The following is a 27716-nucleotide window of genomic DNA, read 5'->3' on the forward strand; positions in this document are numbered from 1 at the left end:
TGGATGTATATTATGTGGCAGGTACTGGATTAAGTCTGTCATGTGAATTATCTTGTATGATTCTCACACAATGTAATGGAATAGACCCTGAAAATTTATAATTACTGACCAAAACCCTCGGGGACAAATAAGTTCTGGAAGTCCAAATATTTTGGATTATAGAAAGGCAATAGGATACATATGCCATATATTTTGTAACCCCTCTGGAAGGGCTTAGAGCAGGACACTGCAATCAGACAATAATATTTCCAAATTAAAATATATAAGTATTTACACTAAAGTGGGATAAATGAAGATGATAAACAGGTAATGTTTTGTCACCAAATGAAATTATTCTAAATCTTAAAAACATTTTTTTAAGAAATTTTGGATTTTAAAATTGTGTAGAAAGATTTTGGACTCAGTTTCTTCTATATTTATATCCAACATTAGTATGGTACATTTGTCGTAATTAATGAACTAATGTTGATGTATTATTATTAACTAACGTTTACAATTTATTCAGATTTTCTTAGTTTTTACCTAATATCCTTTTTTCCTTTTTCTAGGATATAATAATCCATTTAGTTGTCATGTCTTCTTAGTCTCCTCTTGGATGTTACAGTTCCTCATACTTTTCTTGTCCTTGATGACCTTGAGTTTTGAGGAATACTGGTCAGGTAGCTTGTTGAATGTCCCTCAGTTGGAATTTGTCTGATGTATTTCTCAGAATTAGACTGGGACAATGGGCTTAGGGAGAGAACACAGATGTAAAGTACTATTATTATCACATCATCTATTGGGTACATACTATCAACATGACCCATCACTGTGGATGTTAACCTTGATCGTCTGGCTGAAGTGGTGTTTCTAACACTATTTGGAGAGTAATCAGTATGCCAAATCCACATTGAAGAAGTGGAGGATTGTATTCCCGTTCATCATCAGTGGTATATCTACATAAATTATTTGAAATATATCTGAACAGATTTGTCTATTCTCTCCCAAGTATTTATTTTTTCAATCACTTATAGACTCATGAAAATTTATTTTATACTTTGGATTATAATCTATTACTTTATTTATTTGTTCAAATAATTTCCACTTGAGTCATTGAGAGCTCTGTCAGTTAACTCACCTTGTATATTCCCTGCCCCAGCCCTAGAATCAGTCATTTCTCCAAAGAGCTCTGGTTCCTTTTACTGAAGAATAGTATTAGAAACCAAGATCTGGGTGTTAGATGTGCTTGTTGCTACTGAAGGGTTTTTTTAGGCCCTGAGAGATGAAAGAGTATGGAAATATATGTGTATATACTTGTCCAGGTATATATACACATCTATAATTATCCCTGTATGTAACTATCTTTATCTATGTTAATCTAAACATGAATTCATACTGATGTCTCCAACTCTAATCCATTACCAAATGGATCATTCTAGCCTTTTCCCTTGCACGTCTATAAACTCCCACTTCAAAGTGAGAAACACCATCCATTTACCTATTTGTTCAATTCCAGTATACATATATAGTGCTTTCAGAATTGTTAATCTGCACCTTCATGGAAAACAACTTTATTAACTAGAACACAGTGCTTCTGTGTAGTTCCTTTGTCTTTACTCACAGCTTCCCTTCATTTCCCAAGTTACTTAGGGCAACACCCTTCCACTCACTCCATTCAGTGAGGGTATGTCATACATTTTTAATACAGTTAAGAGTCTTGTGTCACATTTTTCATTCTATCTCAGGAAACCCCCAACCTCCTGAATGATTTTTTTTTGCATACATTAAGGTCCACACTTTGTGCCAAACTGCTCTGTGGGTTTCGACAAATGTAGAGTGCCAGGCATCCACCATTACAGTGTTACAAAAATAGTCTCACTACTCTAAATAATCCTGTGGGCTTCAATTATTCAGCCCCTCTTCCCCAAACTCCTGCAGCAGCTGTTCTATTTACTGCCTCTACAATTTTGCCTATTCTAAAATGTCATATAAATGAGTCATCAATGATGAAACCTTTTCTATATAAACTTCCTTCTTTAATTTTGTCAACAGTTCATAAATAACAGAAGTAAAACCAATGAATCACAGAAGTAGTAATTAGTAAGTTTATTTTGCACACACAACAAAAACAATTCATGAACCAAGAGCGCGCAAACCAATACATGGAGTGAGGCTCAGTATATATTGTTACAAAGCAGTTTACACAGTGGGAAGCAGTGACTGTTTATTCTTCACAGTGATTGATTATAATATTAGAATTTTCTTAAATGATAGGGAATTGGTTAGTGATTACCTCATGTCCATTTTGGGAAGCAGCTTAAATTTTTCTTTCTTTTCTATTGAAGTATAGTTGATTTACAACATTGTGTTAGTTTCAGGTGCACAGCAAAGAGATTCAGTTACACATACATATATATCTATTTATTCCAGATATCTAAATTTTTCTTATGATTTCCAGAGGCATAATGAGAAATGATCCAAGTCAAGTTAGTCTTGCAAACGAAGCTGAATTAAGCTTGGTTTGTATGACTAAACTGTTTTTCTCTGAGCAGGGAATTTTCAAGACTGGTTTCCATTCGTTTAACAACTTGTTATTTAAAAGTCATCTATGTTTTCACATGGTTTGATAGCTCATTCCTTTTTATCACTGAATATACATTCCATTGGATGAATGTACCATAGTTTATTTATCATTTTACCTACTGAAGTAATCCTTGGTTACTTTCAGGATTTGGTAATTATAAATAAAACTGCTGAAAACATTGGTGTGCAGAATTCTGTGTAGATAAAAGTTTTCAAATCAGTTGGATTGATACCTGGAAGTGTGATTGCTGAAATGTATGGTAAGACTAGGTTCAGCGTTGAAAGAAACTGGTATACTGTCTTCCAACGTGGCTGTATTATTTTGCCTTTCCACCAGCAGTTCTTTTGGATTTTAGCTACTTTAACATGGTGCGTTGGTATATCATTATGGTTTCATTTGCAATTCCCTGATGACATATGATGTTGACCATCTTTTTATATGCTTTCTTGTTATATGCATATCTTCTTTGGTGAGGTGTCTATTCAGATATTTTAAACATCTTTTAATTGGGTTGTTTTCTTATTGAGTTCTAAATTTTTTTCCCTGTATTTTGGACACAAGTACATTATCAGATATACTTTTTACAAATATTCTCTCCAAGGCTGTAGTTTGTCTTTTCATTCTCTTACCAAAGCATGTCACAATGCAGAAGTTTCTAAATTTTATAAAGCCCAGCTTAATCAAATTTTTTCTTTCACGGACTGTAATTTTGGTGTTATATCTAAAAACTTATTAAATTCAAGGCCACATATACTTTCTTTTGTTTTCTTCTAGAAAATTCATAGTTTGCATTTTATATTTAGATCAGCAGTCCATATTGAGCTAATTTTTTGTGTGACATAAGATCTAGGTTAATTTTCAGCATATAGTTGTCCAATTGCTCCAGCACCATTTATTGAAAATACTTTCCTTCTCCAATGAGTTATCGTTGCATCCTTATCAAAAACTAATTTACTACAGTTGTGTGATCTATTTCTGGCCTCTCTATTCTGTTCCATTGATGTATATGGCCATTCTTTCACCAATTACTATGGCTTTATAGTAGTCTTAAAATTGGTAATCAGACTTCAAGGGTGGGGGAGTTCTGGTTAAAGTGACTTAGCAGGGTTCTTGCTAAAACTGGGTTTTATAGAGAAGTGTACAAATAGGCTTAGGAGAAGGTTCAGGAGCCTGACTTAAGTTTGCTCAAGCAAAGAATCTTCATCAAAGGCAATGTCTTGCCTCATAGATTGAGCTAGGAAGTGTTCCTTCTGTTTTTGTTTTCAGGAAGAGATTGTGAAGTATGGTATTATTTGATATAACTTCTTTCTTTTTTTCTGCATACAGTATACTTTATTGATGGTACATGACAAGACAAGGTAGGGCTCCCTAAGCCCCTCCCCTTCTTCAGGGGGTCTGGGATGGAAGCTGTGCGGAGGTTGGGAAATTCTCAATGTGTTGGTGGATGGAGCTGGGGCAAGGACTGCCCAGCAGCTGAGAACCTCTCTTCTTCTCATGCTCTTGCTGGGACTGGTGGCCCAGGGACTCTTACTCCTTGGAGGCCATGTGGACCCTGAGGTCCACCACCCTGTTGCTGTAGCCAAATTCATTTTCCTACCAGGAAATGAGCTTGACAAATGATCGTTGAGGACAATGCCAGCCCCAGCATCGAAGGTAGAAGAGTGAGTGTCACTGTTGAAGTCACAGGAGAAAATCTGGTCCTCAGTGTAGCCCAGGATGTAGCCCATCCCTCTACGATGCTGAAGTGGTCATGGATGATATTGGCTGGGGGGCCAATCAGTTGGCGGTGCAGGAGGCATTGCTGACAATCTTGAGGTGGTTGTCATACTTCTCATGGTTCATGCCCATCACAAACCTGGGGGCATCAGCAGAAGGGGCAGAAATGATGACCCTCTAGGCTCCACCCTTCAAGTGGGCCCCAGCCTCCTCCATGGTAGTGAAGACACCAGTGGACTCCACCACATACTCAGCACCAACATCACCCCATTTGATGTTGGCGGGATCTTGCTCCTGGAAGATGGCCTTTCCATTGATGAAAGCTTCCCGTTCTCGGCCTTGACTGCCATGGAACTTGCCATGGAATCATACTGGAACATGAAGACCATGTAATGAAGGTCAACGAAGGGGCCGTTGATGGAGACAATGTTCACTTTGCCAGAGTTAAAAGCAGCCCTGGTGACCAGGCTCCTGATACGGCCAAATCCGTTCACTCCCACCTTCACCATCTTGTCTCAGGGACGCAGCTGGCACTGCAAGAAAGATACGTCTGTCAAACGGAGAGGAGCAGAGAGCTAATTTCTTTTTTAAATATTTAGTAGAATTCACCAGTGAAATCCTCTGAACCTGGTGTTTTGCATTTTGGAAGGTTTTAAATTATCAATTAAATTTTCTTAATAAATATAGGGCTATTAAAGTTATTTATATCTTCTTTTGTAAGTTTTTATAGATTTGGCTTTCAAGAAATTGGTCCATATATTTAAGTTTTCAAATGTATGAACATAACAGATTGTTCATATTATTCCATTATTCCTTGAATTTCCATGGACTCAGTAATGATAAACCCGCTTTCATTTCTGATATTAGCAATTTATGTCTTCTCTCTTTTTTTTTTCTTGATTAGGCTGGCTGGATTCATAAGTTTTATTGATATTTTCAAATAACCAGCTTTTGGGTTCATTAATTTTCTCCATTATTTTCTCCTATACTTTTTATATTATTTCCTTTGCCTATTTTAGGCTAAATTTGCCCTTTTTTGTGTAGTTTCCTAAGGTGGGAGCTTAAATTATTGATGTTTGATTTTCTTTTTTCTTAAATGCATGCATTTAATACTATAAATTTCCCTAATTGGTGGGATGCAGCATTGCTTTTGCTGCATCCCACCAATTTTAATAGTTGTATTTCTATTTTCATTTACTTCAATTTTGAAAAATTTCTTTTGAGACTTATTCTTTGATGAATGTGTTATTTAAAGTGTGTTGCTTAATTTCCAAATATTTGGGAATTTTCCGGTTATCTTTATGTTATTGATTTCTAATTTAATTCTATAGTGGTCTAAAATATATATCTTCTGTAATTTCTATTTTTTACAGTTGTTAAGGTCTATATTACCATAATATACATTCAGAATGCAATTTATCTTGGGGAATGCACCACACGAGCTTGAAAAGAATGTGTATTCTGCTGTTGTTGAATGGAATATTCTATTAATGCCAATTAGGTAAAGTTAAAAATAGTGATGTTTAGGTTGTTAATATCCTGATTCTCTGCCTCCTTTATCTGTCATTTACTTACAGAGAGATATTGAAATTTCCAGTTGCAATAGTGCATTTGTCTAGTTCTCCTTTTAGTTTCACCCAGTTCTCCCTCATGTAGTTTCACACACTCTTGTTAGTGTTGTTATGTCTTCAGGAGAATTGACCACATTATCATTATTTAATGCCCTTCTTTATCCCTTCTTTGTTGTGAAGTCTATTTTGTCTGAAATGAATATAGCTACTTTAGCATTTCTCAAACATTAGGGTTAACATGGCATATATATTCCACCTATATATTTTTAACACAAGTCTTTATGGTTAAATAGTGCTTCTTTTAGGTGACACATAGCTGGGTGTTGTTTTTTATCCACACTAACAGTCTCTGTCATTTAAGTCTTAAAGTAATTATGTGTATTTGAATTTATATTTACTACGTTTGCAACTCTTTTCTATCCATCGCTTCTTTTTCTTGTTTGTTTTTTTTAACCCCTCTTTTCCTACCTTCTATGGTTTTAATTAAGAATTTTATATGACTTCATTATATTTTCTTAGTATCAGTTAAACTTTTTGTTTTTAACTTAGTGGTTGCTCTAGAGCTTACAGTATCCATTTTAAATTAATCTAAGTCAAACTTCAAATGACCTATTCCACTTTATTATCTAGTGCAGGTATCATAATTAATTATTTCCAATTCCTTCCTCCTGTCTCTTCTAACATTGTTGTAATTTATTTCATTTATTCATATGTAATAGTCACCCAATATATTTTTACTATTACTGTAAAAACTATTTACTATTGCATTGTAAAAACAAGCAGGTTTTTTTTTGATCATTTAATAAAAGATTTTATTTTACCTTCATTTTTTTTCCTTCTCCAATTGTCTTTCTTTCTTTATGTAGATCATAGTTTTTGATCTATATTATTTTTCTTCTTCCTAAAGAATTTCTTTTAGGACTTCCCTGGTGGTACAGTGGTTAAGACTCTGCCTGCCAATGCAGGGGACACTAGTTCGAGCCTGGTCTGGGAAGATTCCACATGTCACAGAGAAACTAAGCCTGTGAGCCACAACTACTGAGCCCATGTGCCACAACTACTGAAGCCTACACTCTACAATAAGGGAACCCACCATGATGAGAAGCCCACACACTGGAATGCAGAGTAGCCCCTGCTCGCCGCAGCTAGAGAAAGCCCAAATGCAGCAACAAAGACCCAATGCAGCCAAAAATAAATTAATTAATTAAATAAATTTTTTAAAAAAAATTAATTTTAATATTTCCTGCAGAGAGGTCTGCTGAAAATTCCCTCAGTTTTTGTTTCACTGAGAAATTTTTTTTCTCCTTCCCTGTTGAGTGAATTTGTTGGATATAGAATACTCAATTTTTTTCCTTCTTTCAATAATTAAATATCACTTCTTGCTTGCATAGTTTCAGATGAGAAGTCCGTTGTAATTCTTAGCTTTGTTTCTCTATATGGAGATGCTCTTTTCCTCTGGTTTCTTTCAAGATTTTTCTTTGTCATAATTTTCTAAAGAAGTGTGAATAGAATATACCTAGATAATTTTGTTTGTTTGTTTGTATTTACCTCCTGGTGTTCTCTAAGCTTCCTGTTTTGGTGTCTGCCACCAATTTCAGAAAATTCACCATCATTACCTTAATATTACCATTATTATTATAACAGTTCTTCAGTTCCATTCTCTCTTTCTTCTCTTTCTGGTATTCTCTTTATACTTGTGTTATACCTTTTGAAGTTGTCTCAGTGTTATTGGATGTTCTGTTCTGGGTTTTTTCCCCATTCTTTTTTCTCTTTGCATTTCAAAATGAGGACTTTCTGTTGATCTACACTTGAGCTCTCTTATTTTTTCATCAGCCATGTTGAATCTACTGATGCGTCCATCTTAGGCATTCTTCATTTCTGTTATAATGCTTTTGCTTTCTAGCATTTCCTTTTGATTCTTAGAGTTCTCATCTCTCTGTTTACATTATACGTCCATTCTTGCATGTTCTCTACTTTTTCCATTAGAGAACTTACCATATTAATCATGGTTATTTAAAATTCTATCTGATAATTCCATTATCTGTGCCATATCTGAGTCTGGTTTTGATTATCACTCTGTCTCTTCAAATTGTATGTTTCTTATTTTGTGCCATGCCTTTAAGTCTTTTTGTTGTTGTTGTTGAAAGTTGGACATATTGTAATTGGGTAATAGGAACTGAGGTAAATAAACTTTAATGTGAGAATTTATGTTAACTGTGCTAGAAGTTCAGCTGTGCTTAATGTTTGCTGTAGTTATGTGTCAGAGACCTCAAATTCCCTTAATGTCTTTGATTTTTGTCTCCCCTCTTTATTTGAGATTCCCTAAATTCACCTCAGGGAGAATGGCTTGCAGCTCTTTCAGCTGTAATCCACCCTGTTACACCAGAGTGCTGTTGGAATGGTGGTAAGACGTGGAGGAGAGGGAGCATTCTATAATCTTCCAATTAAGTCTCAGGCTTTTAAGGTCCTATGTCTCAGGGCTGTGACTTTCAGTCATAGTTTTCCCACTAGTTTAAGTTTTCTCTCCCTTACTAGGTTCACAGGTGAAAAAAAAAAATGAAAGCAAAGCAGTTTGAATAACTTTGCCTAAAATCAAGAAGAGCCAGAATTTGAATAGAATCTGTTATATTCCAGTTCTGCTCTCATAACTTCAATGCTCTACTGGTTTCCTGAAGCTCAAACCAGCAGAGTATCCCCAGCTCATATTAAAAGCATGTGTTTTGGTAAAGGTGTATGTATACTCAAGGAACATCTGAAAGGAATGCTCTGATGCTTTTCCCTTTTCAGCCCTTATCTTCCCCACTGATGTTAAGTGAAGTATATTGTCCTTTAAAGATCGTTTTACAGGTTATGCACTCTGATATCCAGTATTCAGATGTAAACACTAAACACTTGCCAGCTGTGTGAATTTAAGCAATTTACCCCACATTTGTAACCTTAGTTTACTCAACTGTAAGATGAATAAAATAATGGCATGAAATTTAAAGTTTTCTGAGAGAAATAAATGAAATAATGTAGGTGTTGGGCTTAGCACAATGGTGGCATAGAATAGGTGCTCAATAAGTATTAACTATCACCATATTGAGCAATCTTTAAACACCATAGATTTACACATTGTCTCTTAAGAGAGCTGGATATGTAGAATAAAGGAGAAATAAAAGTTTCTTCAAGGAGGCATTTGGGAATCTGTGAGGAGATATTTCGATTGTTACAATGACTAGGGACTTCTCCTCGTGTTTAGCATTTTGAGGCCACCTTTTTTCCCCTACACTGTTTTTGTCAGAGTTTAAGGGCAACACCAAACTGCTTCATGAAAACTGCCTCCTGGAAGCCCATGTCACCATTACTTGATCACGCATGTCCAAACCTGTCTCAGTACCAGTATATGTTCAGACTGCCAGGCCCTTTGGTTACATGTATGTTTCAATCAGTTTTAACTGTAATTATCTAGGACATTACAAGACAAAATATTTGTATGTATAAGGAACAGCACATGCTAACTAACCTGGTTTGCAAGGTACGCCATGCACATTGTATTGCTTCCCTGATTTTCCCACTCTACACATGGCATGTTGACTGTGTATATCAGTTGGTTCCACAAAATTCAAAGACCTCTTTTTAATAATATCTGTCAGTCTTCTAATATAAGACTTTAAAAATAAAATTTTAGATGATAGGTAGATATATAGATAGATAGGTAGATAGATAGATAGACAGATAAAGGCACTGAAACCAAAAACCATGGAATGAGAAACTTGGACAAATTTCTCCCCACCCCATCTATTTATGTTCTAATCTTCAGTGGGTGGGTTTACAAACAAGTCTGGTCAGCCCCTATTGATGTACCTTATTTCTTTTCTCTTCTCCCACTCAAACTCATCATTTTACTTGTCTCATCAACGGGAAGACACTATTTCAGCTGGAATTCCCCACCTCAGTCAAGAGTACCATTAATCTGAGCACTTCTCTCCTTTCTCTTGGACATTGCTGGACCCACAGGATATCTCTGCCTGTAGTAGTCACCCCTACTGTGTACCCAGCCTTCAAGGTGTCAAAGTTTTACAGTATTCTGTGGGGGAAAGATAAGGAGAATGCTTTCCTGCACATCTTTTCAAAGAGGAGCAAAGTGTTGTGTTTATTTCACAATGTCTTGTGTTTACTAAACAGGACTTTTAACTTTTACTTATAATCTTCTTTCTAGGACTCAAACAATCACCCAGGCATAAGCAACAGGCATAACTGTTCTCAGCTTTGTTAGTTCTACCCATCTGAGATTTGGTTGCTGGATCAGGCTTGTGTTGGTATAGTTACCCTCCCAAGGATATATTTTTCCTCATGCATAAATTTCTAATGAAAATACCCCACCATATCTAGTCATGAGCATAAGCATGAATGAGACACAAGTTGAGAACCCCCAGAAATACATGAGAAGAGATTCTGGGGAAGCTAGGAGTTGTTCTGAATTAAAGTAATGTGTCAATTGCCAATAAAACATGTACATTTTGGGAGACCAAAGTAAGATGATAGTAGGAAGATGTAGATACATTTCTAGATATAACTACATAACCGCACTGAGTATTAATCCTGACTCAATCATCTCATTAGGGTACTAGTGAACTCTTCTGTCTCAGGTGCCTATCAATGTCTATTAGTTTTGGTTCCAGTCCTTTAACTTTTTTAATCTCATGGTTCTTCAGCTTTCTCTCTTCCTCTCTTTACTTGTTATTCCCCTCCTCCTTATCCCTTTCCCTCTTTCTTTCACATTTGTTAAATATTTAGAAGTGTGTTTCAGGCTCAGTGTTAAATTTTGTCCTCTCACTACAGTACTAATGGAATGGTGGTCTGCCAGTCCATGAACAGCCAGTTTCTGGTGGACAGTGAGAAAAGCACAGAAATTGAGAGTAACCAGTTAGAAATGAAGACAGGAATAAAGACACAGACCTACTAGAGAATGGACTCGAGGATATGGGGAGGGGGAAGGGTAAGCTGTGACAAAGCAAGAGAGAGGCATGGACATATATACACTACCAAACGTAAGGTAGATAGCTAGTGGGAAGCAGCCGCATAGCACAGGGAGATCAGCTCGGTGCTTTGTGACCACCTAGAGGGGTGGGATAGGGAGGGTGGGAGGGAGGGAGATGCAAGAGGGAGGAGATATGGGAACATATGTATGTGTATAACTGATTCACTTTGTTATAAAGCAGAAACCAACACACCATTGTAAAGCAATTATACTCCAATAAAGATGTAAAAAAAAAAAAGCAATGTTTACAGCCACTGAACATTACTGCAACATTGAATTTTAGGTCTAATGAATCTAGTAATAAAAAATGGGGCTCAGGATTTTCTATGTATTTTTTTCTTAATTCCATTTTCCTGGTAATATAGTTCCCGCCCTTTTAATTCAGCATAGGATCAATCTGTGACAGATTTGGAATTAAAAATTCCAGATTAAAAAAATCTGGTTCTTCACCGCAGATTGTTTGAGTAGACCTGCTCTGACGTGTTGCAATATTCCTTTAGCAGAGATGAATGTGTTACAAGTGTATTGGCTGGTTTCCAGAATCCATGAGATGGGTGAAGTTTTAAGCTAAGTCTAAGGAACTAAAGGAAAACTGAGTGGCCAGAAACACCAGCAAATTCAGGCCTCAGAACAAGCTGGTGAGAATGACACTAACATTGTCACTTCCACCACTGTCACAATGTAACCTGACACTGGACAGCGGGGGGTTGCTGCCACTGCTGCCACTGAACAAAGATGCTGCTGCCACCTCCACTGCCCCTGGAATGGTGTAGTCTCTGACCCTGACTCTTTGCATCACTCACTGTAGATTCAAACTACTGGGATAGAATATCTGCTTGCCAAGCCAAGATCCTTCATCAGAGGGCTTCTTAAAATACCTATATTGTCTATGAATGCCATCTGCAACTGATGGCTGTCCCATTTGTGGTGGTTCACCTTTTCCCAGGAGCCAGACTTTGGTTATAGGCGATGGGCTAGCAGACGGTCCCTCGGTAGTCACTGAAGATACTGAAGAGATTCAAACCAGGAATTGAGAAGCAATGTCATGGTAACATTCCTAAAACATATGCCACCTATTGCTTTGTAAATAAAACCACTTGTGCCTAATTGCCTGTAACTCAGGAGTATCTGTTCCCCTAATGGCAATGTTTAATTAAGGGCATAAAGCCTTAAAATTCTCAGAAATACAAACTCAGGATCAATATTGCTCCTTATTTAATCTTCATCCCCAGGAAGAAAGAGGAGGTACCTAATCTTTAAACCAGTGTTCTCTAGAAGTCATAAGAAGAAAAATATCAAAACTACATGGAAACTGATTACTTATACATAAGATTCTGGACATTATCCACATGTAAAGCTGGCATAGTCTCTCCTTAATACTTTGTTTTTCTTTGCAAAATAAATATTAATACAGAAATTTCATGCTTTTTCAGGAGAGAGACAGAGTTATGTTTCTAATAAGAAGCTGCTATTAAGGAACAAGGCAAAAGAAGCCTCTAAAAATGGGAATAAAATCACACAAAATAATGTATCATAGGAGACCTAAAATACTCAAAACATTTTTTGTGTGATATAAAATAGTGTATTTTGATTGTGGGACATGGGGAGGAAAATAGAAGAGGCTTGGGGAGAGCTTCTTGTTTTCTTTACTGCAGAATTGAGTAGAAAATAGTTCCAAAGACTTAGCACGTGACAAGCTCTTAGTTATTATGAAAATTAAAGTGAGTTTCTGAAGCATGGTGTGTCTGTAAGCCTGACATTTGTAGAAATGACAGTTTGAGAAAAAGCTTTTAGCATATTCTCAGCGGTAGCTAAATGTGAAATGCAAGACCTCTCCCTGTTCTGTAGAAAGAATTTTTATAGAGCCCTCATGTGTGATTATATCATTTTGTGGGTGAAGGAGAATTTTGGATGTCCTTAGTGTATTTTGCATCAACATTCCCTATGCCCTTACTCTACAAAGTAACCAAGTTTAAAATTCACAGAATGCACAAAAATTATGATACTATATAAAATTCCAACACCATAGAGGAAGTCCTGAAACAATACAATTCTGGTGATGCAGAGAGGAGAAAACAACATTTTGACAAAAGCAAATCTAACATACAATATCTTAAGTATGACGTGGACAAGCTATGATGAGCTGTGAAAAATACGTCCCTGGCCAGCGTTACATAAGTTCCTAGTTCCTGGTTCATGCAATAAAATGTCCTCAAGATCTGGCCTGTCATAGAAGAACACAGCACACCGTTGAAACCCTCTGCCTTGGACTTGAGGCACCAAATTCTACTTCTGTGTTTTCAGGTAAGAGAAAGCCACCCTTTTGACAGAGTCCAAGAGCCGCTACCCAAAAGCCCAACGTGACTCACACATCAAACTTTCCAAGTTTAAATTGCAAGATTGGTGGCATTACATAGAATATAGGTTCTGCTTCCCAACCTGCATTGCTGAAAGTTTGAAGAGACAACTAACTTTTGCTCTGAAATGACAAAATTCCTGATTTTAGTATAAGACAATTACATAGGTTCTTTGAGAGTCATTATTCAGAGACCTGGCTAAGTGCCCCCTCATTCTGGAGATATGAATGAAATAAGGAACAATGCTGATAGCAGGTAGGAAGTGCATGTTCTTCCCATTTCACTGACTGCTATGAATAAGAGAGAAAAGAGATTAGAGTACTATCAAAATTAATGGAATGCTATTTTCATGTCAGCAGATAGAATTTCATGGAGGTTTTGTAAACAGTTCCGAACCGTTCTGAGTGCTGATGTTACTACAGATTGTCGAGTCTGTATGGCTTGTCATTTGAGGACAAGGCCCACTTTCCATTCATTTCTGCATGCCCACTACCTTTCACGGTGCCTCACTTGTAAAATTATCTCACTTGTTAATGCATAAACAAATCTGAGTAGGTAAAAGCAGACACTGAGATTTGGATTGTTATGAGAACTACATTTTTTTCTCTCTTGATTTTCCCCCCTTCAAAAACAATAATAACCAAATTTACTAACTGATTTCATATGACAGACACTACTCTAAGTGCTTTGCCTTCTAATTCATTGAATCCTCACAACAACCTTTAGAGGTTATACTATTACCTTTACACGAATGAGTAAACTGAGGCCCGGGGAGGTTAAGTGACTTGTTGGAAATACTACAGCCATTGAGTGACTGAGCTGTGATTTAAACGAATGCAGCTCTGGGTCTGGAGCTGTGATCATAATCATTCCACTATGCTATTGAAGGCACAAATGTGTTTAAAGAAGAATAACAAAACCGGCACCTCTCAAAAGCTTTTTGGCAGTTTCAGTATCTAAGGAGCTTATTTTTATCTCTTGATTAATATAGCTTTTCACTGGGATCCACTTTATTGATAAGCTACTAGGATTTCCATGCTTTTTAAAATAAATTTAAAGTAAATCTCTTTTTTATAGCACTCAACTCTGAAAACTTCAAATACCTCTAAATACGTGAGACAGGTTCTTCCTTTTAAAGATAATATTTTTTATGCAATGTTTCTACTAGTTTGCTTGGAAATCCTAGTATTTGAGGAGTATAAAACTGTAAAATATTTGAAGGCATAATTAGATATATCTTTTATGTATTTATTGTATACGGCTAAAATGCAATTAAACATTTTTTACTGCAGTGGAAAGAACAATGCCTATTTTTATCATAAAGCCCAGCCTTTACTTGACACACAGATCCTTACTTGATACATAGAATGCTATGAATTACAAAGCACCTTCCCTTGGTGTAGCAGCGGTGTCTGAAATCCTACTCACTCATTGCTCTAATTTTGAATTTTGATGGACATTAATTAAATTCACTTGAAAATCCCTGCAGCTATTACATCTCACTTCTTTGTTTTTCTAAATTGAGGTATAGTTGATTTACAAGGTTGTGTTAGTTTCAGGTGTACAGCAAAGTGATTCAGATATATATATGTATATATATAATATATGTATGTATATATATATATATATTCTTTTTCAGATTATTTTCCAATATGGGTTATTATAAGATATTGAATATAGTTCCCTGTGCTCTATATAGTAGGTCCTTGCTGTTTAGTTTATATATAGTTGTGTGTATCTGTTAATCCCAAATTCATAATTTATCCCTCCCCCCACATTTCCCCTTTGGTAACCATAAGTTTGTTTTCTGTCTGTGAGTCTATTTCTGTTTTGTAAATAAGTTCATTTGTATTGATATCATTTTTTAGATTCCACATACAAATGATATTATATGATATTTGTCCTCTGTCTGACTTACTTCACTTAGTATGATAATCTCTAGGTCCATCCATATTGCTGCAAAGGACATTATTTCATTCTTTTTATGGCTGAGTAATATTCCATCTTCTTCTTTCTACATCTTCCACATCTTCTTTATCCTGATTAGAGTGTTGGTGGCAGTGTTGTGGTATCTTTTATTGTTGTTTGTTTTGCTTTGTGTAGGTACTGATATCTGTGCTGCCTCCTTTCCAAATGCTGCTTCTAAAATAATTGCTGTTTCCCAGCCCAGGTGGATAGAGCACTATTGTTTTAAAGTTTAAAAAGCTATTCTACTCTGGTTACTTATTCAAAGAATAAAAAACAGTATTTTTAAAGATACATTGAACCCTATGTTCATTGCAGCTTTATTTACAATAGCCAAGATATGGAAGCAACCTAAGTGTCCATCAACAGATATTCAACTGTTGAATAAAGAAGATGTGAGATATATATAAATGTCCATATATATATATAGACATTTACACACAATGGAATACTACTCAGCCATAAAAATGGTGAAATCTTGGCATTTGCAACAACGTAGATGGAGGGTATTATGCTAAGTGAAATAAGTCAGAATACTGTATAATTTTAATCATACATGAAATATAAAAAAATAAAAAATAAATGAACAAACCAAACCAAACAAAGCAAACATGTAGATACAAAGAACAGATTAGTGGTTACCAAGGAGAAGTGGGGTAGAGGGAGGGTGAAATGGGTAAAGAGGCTCAACTGTACAGTGATGGATAGAAACTGCACTTTTGGTGGTGAGCACGCAGTAGTGTATACAGAAGTCAAAATATAATGCGTACACATGAACCTTATATAATGTTATAATCTAATGTTACCTCAATTTTTTAAAAAAGTTTTGACTGTGGTGTTAGCAGACATGCTTTCAACTACAACATATTTTATGTGTAACAATCAAATCACTTAAATTTACTTGCTTCATGTCCCTTATTTGCCCTATGGGAATTATGATAGTCCATTCCTTGCAGAGCTGTTTTGTTCATTCATTACTTCATTCCGTCAGTCAACAAAGAATTCTTGAGCATCTGCAGATGCCAGGCACTGTTCCAAATGCTGGGGTACCTATAATGAATAAACCAAGTCTCTTCCTTCTGGAAATTAACAGTGGAGTATTGCTGGGATTAAAAAAAGAAAATCTTAAGTAAAGCCCTTAGTGTTTGGTTCATAGTAAACCCTAAAAATACATCAGCTATTTTAATAACTAACTCAGAGCATTTCCTTTGCCATAAGGGTTTAAAAGGATGATGAACAAACTTATTTTCAGTCTGCAGGCTCTCTAGGGAAACACAGAGATCACCAACTAAAGAGAAATGGGGATTTGGAAGGTGTATTGAAACACAGCTGTAAGTGATTAATTTTGCTTAAAGTTATATGAAAAGCTTGGTAAAGGAGGGTATTGGATATTTTATATTTGATCAGAATATGAGGAAGAGGAATTTAACAACTGGATAAGAAAAGAATGGGCAACTGGGACCTGGGTGGAAGAAACAGCATGAGGAAAAACCAACAGATGTGAAGGTATGTAGCATATCATGGGAAAAGGAGCGAAACGATCTGACAAGAAGCTAGAGAATGACAAGAAATGAAGTTGGTAAGGCAAATAGTAGTCATATTGTAAACAGCCTCAAATGTCACGCATGCTAAGAAGCTGGAAACCATCCTAAATATAATGTGGGAAAATACGAAGTTTTTAAACCAGGCTATGACAGGACTGGTAGTGCATTTTAGAAATATCACATCAGTACATATTGGAGTATGAAAACTGAGAGATAAGAAAGCCTATTATCATCTGTGGTAATAACTTAGGTAAGATACAAAAGTATCATAGTGAGGTGAGAAGATGGACAAATAGATTACAAAATCACTTTGAAGGAGAATCAGGACAATTTGGTGAAAAAAAGTAGGCAAGGAAGAGATTGAGGGGAGTGAATCTTTCCAAATGACATTCTCAATCCTTTAGGAGGTAACGTTGAATATTGAAGGAGTCAAGAGTGAGGAGGGACAGAGAGAAAGAGACAGAGAGAATGGAGGAAGAGAGCGAAGTAGGAGAGGGTGGGGGTCGGAGGAGGGAAGAAATGGATGCCAGGTGTTTAGAGATTAATCAGAGGTTAATCAGTATATATATAAAATTGTTGCCCCTGGTAAATGGCTAAGTTGCTGTAGTTTTTAAAATTTAGGACAAAACTCAACAAAATCAAAGATGACACATGCAGAATGCAGAAACAAGACACAATGAAGAAATATGGTCCAATTTCCCACAAAAAACCAAATATAGTAGGTTCATGGATGAAGAGCACATATACAGGGACTAGAAGGTGAGAGTAATGGATGAGATACAATAACTACACTGAATACTTTTACAGTCTAAAATGGCATCATAGACAGGATTTTTTCCCAACAGATTTCAGTACATTAAAAATAAAACAATCTAAAACTAGAAATTAGAAAAGCTCAGTGAAACAGACAGGGAAATGATGATTTTGTTTTATATATGAGGAAATTAAGGCTCAGAGAGGCATCATAGCTAATGATGAAATCTGATACTCAAACACCAATCTCTTCTTTTAGAATTTGAGAGATCTTTTCATTATACCACACTTTTTGCCTTTCAGATGTAAAATAAGATACTTACTGATGTTATAAAAGAATACCGACTTATTGGATGAGGTGGACTTGGTAGGATACTAACAGAAAACAATTCTATTTTCTCTTACCTTTCCCTTTAACACTAGTTGTTGAATAATATGCAATTAATAACATGACCAACAAAATCCAATATTAATATTCTCAACTTTTTGCCAATTAAAGACATCTTTACCTCTCATCTTGGCTCTACCTTAGGTGAAATATGCTGGCTTATTGTTTCTCTCCTACTGGCTCTAGTTTCAGGCCTCTTCAGAATGTGTAAATGGGGTTCAACAGAGACGTTAGGGGTCAGTAAAGGTCCCAAGAGACTGGTCCTAAGGATTTTAATCTGGTCTTCTGGGTTTTCTCTCATAAGATGCTTTTATGGATTTCTCAGAAATATCTGCCTTAATGGAAACTTTTGATGACAGTTTCCAACACGAGTTGGAAATGCCTTCTTCCAACTGACTGACAGCTTACAAAGTAAAGCCCTTCATCTTCAGCATTTGCACTTGGAAATCCATCCCCAAACTCTTTCTGAAGTGTTCCCCTCATTCCTGGCTGAAAGTCCTCTTGAATGGGGTCATCTCAAGATATCTTCCCCTTCCATCATTCATTCTGCCTTTGCTGAAGTTGAGACTGGCTCCCAACATGGCCTCTTAGTTATCAATAAACCAACCAACCCAGAAGTCAGGTACCTGTCATTGTGTCCCCCAAATCACAGTGGTGCATGTCATGCTCTGTGAGAGGGTCTCATGAAGCTAGGAGTACACCCTGAAGCACCTTTCTTCCCATCGTCAAATGGAGGTTGTGGTAAGCAGCTTCTAAGATGACCCCATTAAAGAACATGCCAGTTTCCCTTCTCCTCCACATTTCTCAGGGATCCTTCTCATGTCTAAACCATATAAATGCATACACATTTTGCATTAGATGCTGAAAATCCTGTATTAGTTTTCTGTCGTTTTGTGCTGATTGTCCTAGAGCAAATGATGAATCCCCCTGTTTTCTGTCTTTAGGGGCAAGGGGTGTCACAGGAAAATGAAACAATACATGCTGTTCAGTGTCTCAAGTTTTAATCTACAACAAATTAACACTTCACATACCACCTGCCACAATAGGAAAACCAGAAACAAAATAAGCGCTTCATGTTTTTTCAAATATGTAGTGCTGAAGCCAACTATAACAAAGAGGTTCTCATCCTCCACTTCCTCTTCCAGGACTTCCTGTTGACCCCTCTCCCTCTTCCTCCTTCCCTAGCCTTTCTCTGACTTCCATTCATTCTACTTTTCCTTTTTATGACATTTTTTTCCTTTATTTTTTTCAACTCTTCTTCCTGAAAAATGATTGCTCTAGAGAGTTCATAGAGCTGCATTCACTGCAATGTAGGCTGTTTCCCCAGTACATGGCAGTACATTTGTTTCACAGGCAGTTACATCACCTGAACTGGCTCAAGATCCAGTGAGAAATCTGCTATTCCTTGAACGATCTCAACCAGCAGCTTTGCATGGGAAACAATGCTATCTTCATACACAGTGGACAACTGTTCCCAATAAGAAAGATTAAAAGATAAAATATTGAAATATTAACTTGAGGACACTAAAACTTGAAAATAAAATTGCTTTTGTATGGAATATGCATCTCACATTCATAAATATGATGTTATGCAGATTTTCAGAGAGAGAAAGGTAACGTGATAACGTGTTTGTATTGCTAGTACTTATCCTAAAACATAGTAATGTGGATATAGAGTTTTTAATTTTTAAAAACTAAAGCCTGATCCAAGCTAACCACCATCATCATGTCTTGATTTGGACTGTCCTTCTTCTGCCAATAATAATGCTGTGTCCCATGAATCCTTATGTACTCTAGCCCCACTGGACTTGACACAGTTGAGTGAACCAGCAATGTCCTTTTGCTCTCTCTGGCTTTATAATATTGTGATCAATGTTATATGCCAGGCAGGCTTCCCATGTCAACCTTCCCTCCTAACACTCATTTCCTCCTCCAACCCTTTGAACACATACCACACTTGCACATGCCTAGCACTCACAGGTGCTTAATAGCGTTTTTGAATAAATGAGAATGAAGGAGTTAATGAATGAATGTGTATCATGGATATGTTGCTAAGTGGCTTTCTGATGGAACTGAAGTATAAGAAACAGACACTGGGATTGACTACCCCCAATCCTCAGGCTAACTTGTTCCTTTGTAAGAATGGAAGCTGCAATGATCTCTTGCATTCCCTCCCTCTCAAAAACTATTCCCCAAGTTCTGTCTGATGATCTGGCATTAACAAACTATAACATTCTTCTATAAATTACCTTCTTCAAACAGAAATTATTAATCACTCTTTGCATGACCTTCTGTTCTCAACCTTTTATAGTATGGCTATCTTCACTGTCAGACAAAAATTTTTCTCACCCAAATCAATAATAACCTTCCAGTTGCTAAATTCAACCACCTATTTTCAGTCCTACATAACTTCCCTGTAGCACTTGGCATGGTTCACCCTCACTGCTTCTTTCTAGAAGTTCTATCCTGATATCTGTATTCAACTCTCTCTGTTGTCTAGTAATCCTGTGGCCATTCCTGCTCTTTCTTTTGTTGGCTTATCCTTTGTCCATTCACTGTGTGTTAGGCTCCCAGACTAGGGCCTTCTAAACATGGACCAAGTACTCTCCCCTGAAAATACACTCACATTGCTTTAATTATATGCAAATTTCAATTATGTCTTTAGCTTTCATCTATTTTTCAGCCTCTAAATCCAAATATCCAATTGTCTCCAGCGAAAAATAAACTTTGATATTTTACAGCTCCAACTTAACATCCAAAATAAAATTCTTAACACACCCTCCTTCACACACAGGATATCCTGCATATGCCTCCATCAGAGAGGAAGCGTGTTTAGTGTTCAATAGCATGGACTCAGGGGCCACACTTCTTGAGGTTAAATATTGACTCCAGCACTACCAGTTCTATGACTTTGGACAAGCGGCTTAATCTTCCTGTGCTTCACCTTGTTACATGTAAAGTGGGAATAATAATAGCACCTCCTTTTTAAGATTGTTATAAAGATATAAAGAGGTGGTTCATGTAAAATATTTAGAAGAGTGTGTGTCCCCCCAAAGTCATATGTTGAAATCCTAATCCCTCAATGTGAATGGTATTAGGAGATGGGCCTTTGGGAAGTAATTAGGTCAGGAGAATGGAGCTGTCACGAATGAGATTACTGTCCCTTAAAAACAAAAATCCAGTTTACTTTCTCTCTCTCTGCTCTCTACCATGTAAGGATACAATGAGAAGACAGCCATTGGCAAACCAGAAAGTCCGTACCCTAGTCAGATATGGGATCTGCCAGGACCTTGATCTTGGACTTCCCAGCCTCCAGAACTGTGTGAAATAAACTTCTGTTGTTTGATCTATCCACTCTATATTATAGCAGCCTGAAGGCACTAAGTCAGGTGGCTAGCATGGATGACCCTTAGAGAGTCCTAGTTATCCTTTAAGATTAAAAGTTTGCATTATTAATCATTACTGCATTTACCACAATGTAATTAACTTTTTTTTTCTTTCTTTCTTTGCGGTACGCGGGCCTCTCACTGTTGTGGCCTCTCCCGTTGTGGAGCACAGGCTCCGGACGCGCAGGCTCAGCGGCCATGGCTCACGGGCCCAGCCGCTCTGCGGCATTTGGGATCCTCCCGGACCGGGGCACGAACCTGTGTCCCCTGAATCGGCAGGCGGACTCTCAACCACTGCGCCACCAGGGAAACCCGATGTAATTAACTTTTAATCCCATATCCGCCCTGCCCAACGCTGAGATTCTTGATGGTAGGAACTACTTCTCAGTCATCTTATGCCAGGTTCCTAAGCAACTCTTGGTGCACGGAAGAATCAGTGAAAGGTGTGTTGAATAAATGAAAACCTTACCTGCATCTGTGTTCTCAAATTAATTTAGTGACATGCCACTGTTGGGGTTCAGGGCAGGCTGCCCCCAAAATGTGCCTCAATAGCATATGGATTATTTTGAATTAAAGTTTTGAAAGAAACAGCCAGTCCGGGGAAATGGTTAAAACAACAACAACACTCTGACACCGACCTTTCTCCTTGAAAGTGGGAAATAAATCTCCCATGTGAACGTATCCTCCTTATGCCAGGGGGATAGAAAGCATCCTCAGCACCACGATCGGGGGATTCAAGGCTAAGAAAACTGCATAAACCAGCTTTGTTAATTCTTCATTGGTCTGCTACCCCTAGCACAAGCCCCTTTGTTTTGTTAAATCTTCACAAATAATTGTTTCTTTGTCTAAAAATGATATATAAACAGCCTTCTTTGGTCACTTTGGTGGACCCGTTTCTATGAGACCTCAATGTATACACATTAAAATGTTTTTTCTCCTGTTAATCTGTCTTGGGCCCCCTATCTCCACTCCCACTGAGAATCCTCTTCACGTCGCTGGGGCTATTGACATAGCTCTCCAACTAGTTTCTCTGTCAAGACCATCATACATATCATCTCTAGATTTCCTTTCTTCAAAAGAAAAACAATTGATCCCACTACTTCTCAGGTTGAACGCTTCTGCTGCCCACAGAATAAAATCCAAGCTTGCCAGTATGATGTACAAGACTTTTCAAACTCTGGCTCCACCCTATACCATCTCCTGCCACTTCCCTCAATACTCCTGCCACACTGAACTTCTAAATGTGCAGCAAATATGCCAAGTTCCTGTAATGTCCAAATCTTTACACAGCCTGAAAGCTTTTTTTCATATATGATCCTGTGTCCTAGTTATCCTTTAAAATTCAGTTCTAGCATTAATACTTCTTCAAGCCTTTCCTGACTCCCCTGGGGAATTTGTCATTTTCCCTTTAATGATTCCACTGAGATTTGTTCCTGTCTCTTAATGACATTTATCAGGTGGCACTGTTTTTACCTGTGTTTCTCTTCCATTAAGTACAGTAAGTTCTTTAATCACAGGGACTCTCTCCCCTTCCACAAAGCCTGACCAGTGGTAGGTACTCAAAAATGACTACTAAACTCATCACCAAATCCAATCAATCTACCTAACAAATATTTTCGGCATCTAATCTTTATTATATACTGTATTAGAGCTTTAGCTACAAAATTATAATGTTCCCCTATGTAAAGTAAATACAAACTGCTCGTCTATAAAACAAAGAGATTCCCTATCCTTTTCTTTCAATTACAGGAAATAGGTTGGTGAAGGAAAACAAGATTCCTAGGAAGGTGGATAGGAGTGTAGAGAGGAGGTGATGATGGGGACAAATTTTTTGTTCCAGTGAGGAGGTGAGATTACCAAAAATTAACATGCAGGTGCTGTGAGTCAGACAATGAATTTATTTCTAGACCGAGATACCAACAGCATTTCTATACATTAAAGTCATTTGCTGGGGTCTCTTTTCCCTTCCTCCTGGGCACTTCCTGTATCTCCCCTCTTCCTTTTCCCCGAATTCTCAGTGCTGGACACTTTCTGTAGTAAGAATAAGAAAGACAAAAAGGAACCTGAAGGGTGGTGGTAGGGAAATGCCTAATGGATTGGAATGAAGGAATAATTGCACTTGCAGATTTTGCATCAATCATGAGTTTTTATCCCCAGGCATATGTATGGCTATGTAATAGTCGCTGGCTTCAATGCGACACAAAGGCTTAGTTTTGCTATTCCAACACACAGGACAACAGCCAGGGCTACTGGGTGCCTTCTACCTTCCTTTTCCTTAGTGACAGAGAATTTCCTCTCTCCTTTTTGTATTGTCCTTTTAGAAAAAAAGATTATAAGAAACTCAAGGTAAAATAAATTAAAAGGCTTGTCTATCCAAATTTATAGTCAATGAAATGGAAGAATGTTGCAGTGAGGGTGGCCCTAGATTAAATTCCAAGCACCCGCTAACTGTGGGAACTTGGTTGAAGCACTTGTTTTCTCTAGGTCTCAGTTTTCTTCTCTAAAAACAAGATTAGGATCACATGAACACTTCTTTCTGCTTAGGGTCTAGTCAGGAACAAGACTGAACAAAGTGTAGAATTCTACTAATTAAAAAAAAAATGTAGAGCATGTTGAAAAAAATCTGAACATAATAAAGCCCAAGCTTAGGCAAATGATAATTAAACATATAATGGCCACATTAAAACCTCAGGTCAAATTCTCTTCCTTCCATTCTTCAATGACAGTTCCAGCTGGTGATATTGAGGAAACTGCATTATTTCCCATTAGAAAGACGTTTAAAAATGGCAAAATTAAAATAAGTCATGCCAGGGTTCTTGTTTGTACTTGAATATGTACATAACCTTATGTGCCTTTACAATACCCTTCTGTCCTTTACATCATTTTCTTTTTCATAATTAACACAATTAACCCTCCTTCATAAAAAAGGGGGGAAATGTCTGCCCTCTTGGAAAAGCAAATCATCTGAATTGAGCCCATTGTTATTTCCATAAAAAAGTAGAGAAATTATTGCTACATTTTTATCTTTAACTACTATAGACTGACGAGACTGAATGTTTCAGACCTTTCACCTTAATTTATCTCTTTCTCACTCCTTGGAAGAACCAAGCATTAGAAAGAGCACCTAATGGGTGACAGTTCTCACATTTGCCCCTAAGACCATCTGTGACCTTGCTTATAGGTTTAGACCTCAGGATTCTGATCTTCAAAAAGTTACAGTTAAACTAAATAACTGGCTGAATCTAAAACTCAATAAATATTCTTGTTCTTATTTTTCGATTTTATTTCTCTAAATGAGAGTAATATTAGTTACCTCAATGGCACTACTAAAGCATTCATTGAGCTTCCATAATAAGAGTAACAATAACAATAAAATTTTATGACTTTTTCTCAAAGGAAACTGGAACACTTTACCAACATTATAGTCTCATTAATCTCATGCCTTTGAAAAATGGTGCAGGGTTGTATGGATAAAAGGGTATGAGCCAGGGAGTCAGACAGACCTGTTTTCCATTTACCTGCAGATTGTTTGAGTAATGAGTAAATGAGATAATGGACATCTAGTATGTGTCTGCACGGTAAGCACTCAACACGTAATTCTCTCTCCTTCCTTCTCTGTCTCTCCAGACCCACCAGCCATTTCTCCCCAATCCTCTCTCCCTCCCCCTGCTCCAGCAACCTTTCTTCCATCCCTTCTTTCCTTTTACTGTAGTGCAATCTGAGACAAGTTTGTTGGGGGGTTTGTTTTATGTTGTGTTGTTGACCCAAAAGCATTCTGATCGCCTCTGAGAGAAGTTGTAAAAGTATTATCACTATTCCACTGTCCTGCCTGGGCAATAGAGTCCAACTCCTACCTTCAGTCAAGTTTCCAGAGGGTAGGATAAGTAACTGCTCTCTCAGCATCACTCTTCTTAGGTTCAGAAGACTCTTAAGTCTGAAGCATCATAGTGTCTACATTTTGACACCTGGGTGAAACAGAAAATATCCAACTGGAGCTAAGCCAAAAATTAATGGGGAATGAGACCTATAATTCCAAGAACTCAAGTTATAATCTGCATGCAAGATTCTCTGTCTGTATGTCTCTATGTTGCCCAAAACCCTTCACCACAATCTTGTTTAAATATTGTCTGCTTGCCCTTGTGCACTATGGGAAAGCCTGCATGTCCTCTTGGGTCAGGATGGTAAGCAGTAAGGAGCGCACAGCTTGAAGCCAGCATGGTGGTGGTGGTGGAACCGGTGTGGAAGAAACAGAAAAAACCGCAAGAGTCTCTCCACCTTCCACAGAAATCTTGGAATGAAAGTTGTATCTTTAAGATTCAACTGAGGGTTTGCCTACCCTGACACCTTGAGTGGAGATTTTTATCTCTCCATTTCCACGCTAGCAGAAGTGGGAGTTTTGTAACTGCAAAGTGTGGCGTTTTCTCTTATAGAAGATGGTGTAACACATGGCATTTTTAAAAACATTTAGATGGAATAACTTATTCAAGAAAGAGTCAGTCATGCAGCTATCCTCAAGTTTTGCCCAGAGCAAGATGTATTAAATAACAGTATATTTATTCAGACGATATATTTGGACAGCCTGATACTCCAGGAAGAATTTAGAATTGTGGGATACTAAACTTAATGATATCTTGGAGAAAAATAAATCATGGCCTTAGGAGCTGACGGCAAATTTCTCTGAATCTTGGCAGAACTGTGAGGTCCAGTCACTGGCTTGAGCACCATATTCATTTTCTATAAGAACTGAGCAAACTCCTTGATTCTATAAATACACACACACACACAAAAAATAAAATTATATGAAACATAGTTCCTGAATTAGAGCAAGTGGGAGTGTAGTGAATAACCCTTTAGAAAAGCAGTGGATTTAGATGAATTTAGCAATGAGGACTGATGTCCAAAGTAGTATTTTAAGAGGCAAAGCTGTATAGCTTGGCTCAAATAATTACAAAGGAAGACAATAACAATTTTGTCATATTACAAGGTTGTAGGTTTTAAAGGCGGGGGAACAAAGGAAAGTGTGGTTGCATTTTTAAAGGATATAGCAGAGCAGAACAATGTGAAATTAGGCAAAAGAAAAGCTGGACTGCTCTCAGCTATATTTTCTCAACAGGAAGACATATTATCAGAGAGTAGAGTCTCCCCAGGGCTGCTACAGATGCTTCACTGTTCATGTCATTTCACATGAAATGCATAAACATGCTATAGGAGGTGGACAGGGTGACCTGATGGGTCTCCTGTCTCTAATTCCTGTGATTTAAAGGTTCTGTGCTATTACCAAGCAAGAAGCACTGCTTTTTAGTATCTCATTTGTAAAATGACCCTGCAGGTGTTTTCTCTTAGCTTCCACCTTTGCAGAACTCTTTTTTTTTTTTTCCCACCTATGTAGTGAGACTCAAGATTATAGTATTCAGCATCACAGAAGTGGAGAGGGTATGGAGCGAGGGATAAACAGGAGTAAATGTTTGCTTACTTAAGAGGGAGGGAAACTGGAGGAGAGGTGAAAAGATCATCACACACTAGCGAATTTCTTTGCATCTAAATGGAATTTTGACTTAGACACCACATTCCTGTAAGAAAAGCTGTATTGAGTGCAAAAAAACCCCAAAACTGCACATTAATCTTCCTTTTGACAAGACTAAGGAAAAGCAAACAAAGGAACTAATTTAACACTGACTTATTGAAGTTCTTAGATTATAATTTAATTCTCAAGGAAGCCACAGGGTAGTGACAACCTTTGGATGACACTGAATGTCTCTGACCTGTTAAAAGCCTTTTAATGACAATTCTAGAATGTAATCTGTATGTGCCATTTACATGATCTATATAAAGCTTTATCTTTTAGTCCAGATGGACTTGGAAGCACAAGATGAAAAAAAACCTTCAGATGGCAACCCTTGCTGGGTTTTAATTTTAAGTACAAGGCTTAGCCTGAATTTTTTTTTTCAATTTTTATCGGGGTATAGTTGATTTACAATGTTCTGTTAGTTTCAGGTATACAGTAAAGTGAATCAGTTATATATATATCCACTCTTCTTTAGATTCTTTTCCCATATAGGCCGTTACAGAGTATTGAGTAGAGTTCCCTGTGCTACCCAGTAAGTCCTTATTCGTTATCTATTTTATACATAGTAGTGGGTATATTCAATCCCAATCTTATCTCCCTTTTTGTGGTCATTTGTGAATGGGACACATTGTGAATCCTGTGTGTATTATAAGACACTGGGTCACTGGTGGCTGCAATAGACTTCAGCAGAATTCAAAGCTGATTTTTGGTTGTCAGAATAAAAGAATTTTAAACTGGGCTTAATGTTTTAGGCTACAGTAGAATAGTAAAGGAACTTCTTACCAGTTACCTAGCAAGACACACTACCACTGAAGCATGATGAGTTAGTAAGGAAATTCATTAAGTTTCCTTGTAAAAAAACCCATACAATTATTAGTATCAAT

General features: G+C 37.2%; 1 pseudogene; it reads right to left on the reverse strand.

Annotated features, from left to right (window-relative positions):
- Nucleotides 1-470: 470 nt before the first annotated feature.
- Nucleotides 471-27716, reverse strand: part of LOC114895459 — a 133466-nt pseudogene continuing 106220 nt past the window's right edge.

This window comes from Monodon monoceros, unplaced genomic scaffold (genome assembly GCF_005190385.1).
Source record: "Monodon monoceros isolate NGI ecotype Baffin Bay Population unplaced genomic scaffold, NGI_Narwhal_1 Super_Scaffold_14, whole genome shotgun sequence".
NCBI classification, from domain to species: domain Eukaryota; kingdom Metazoa; phylum Chordata; class Mammalia; order Artiodactyla; family Monodontidae; genus Monodon; species Monodon monoceros.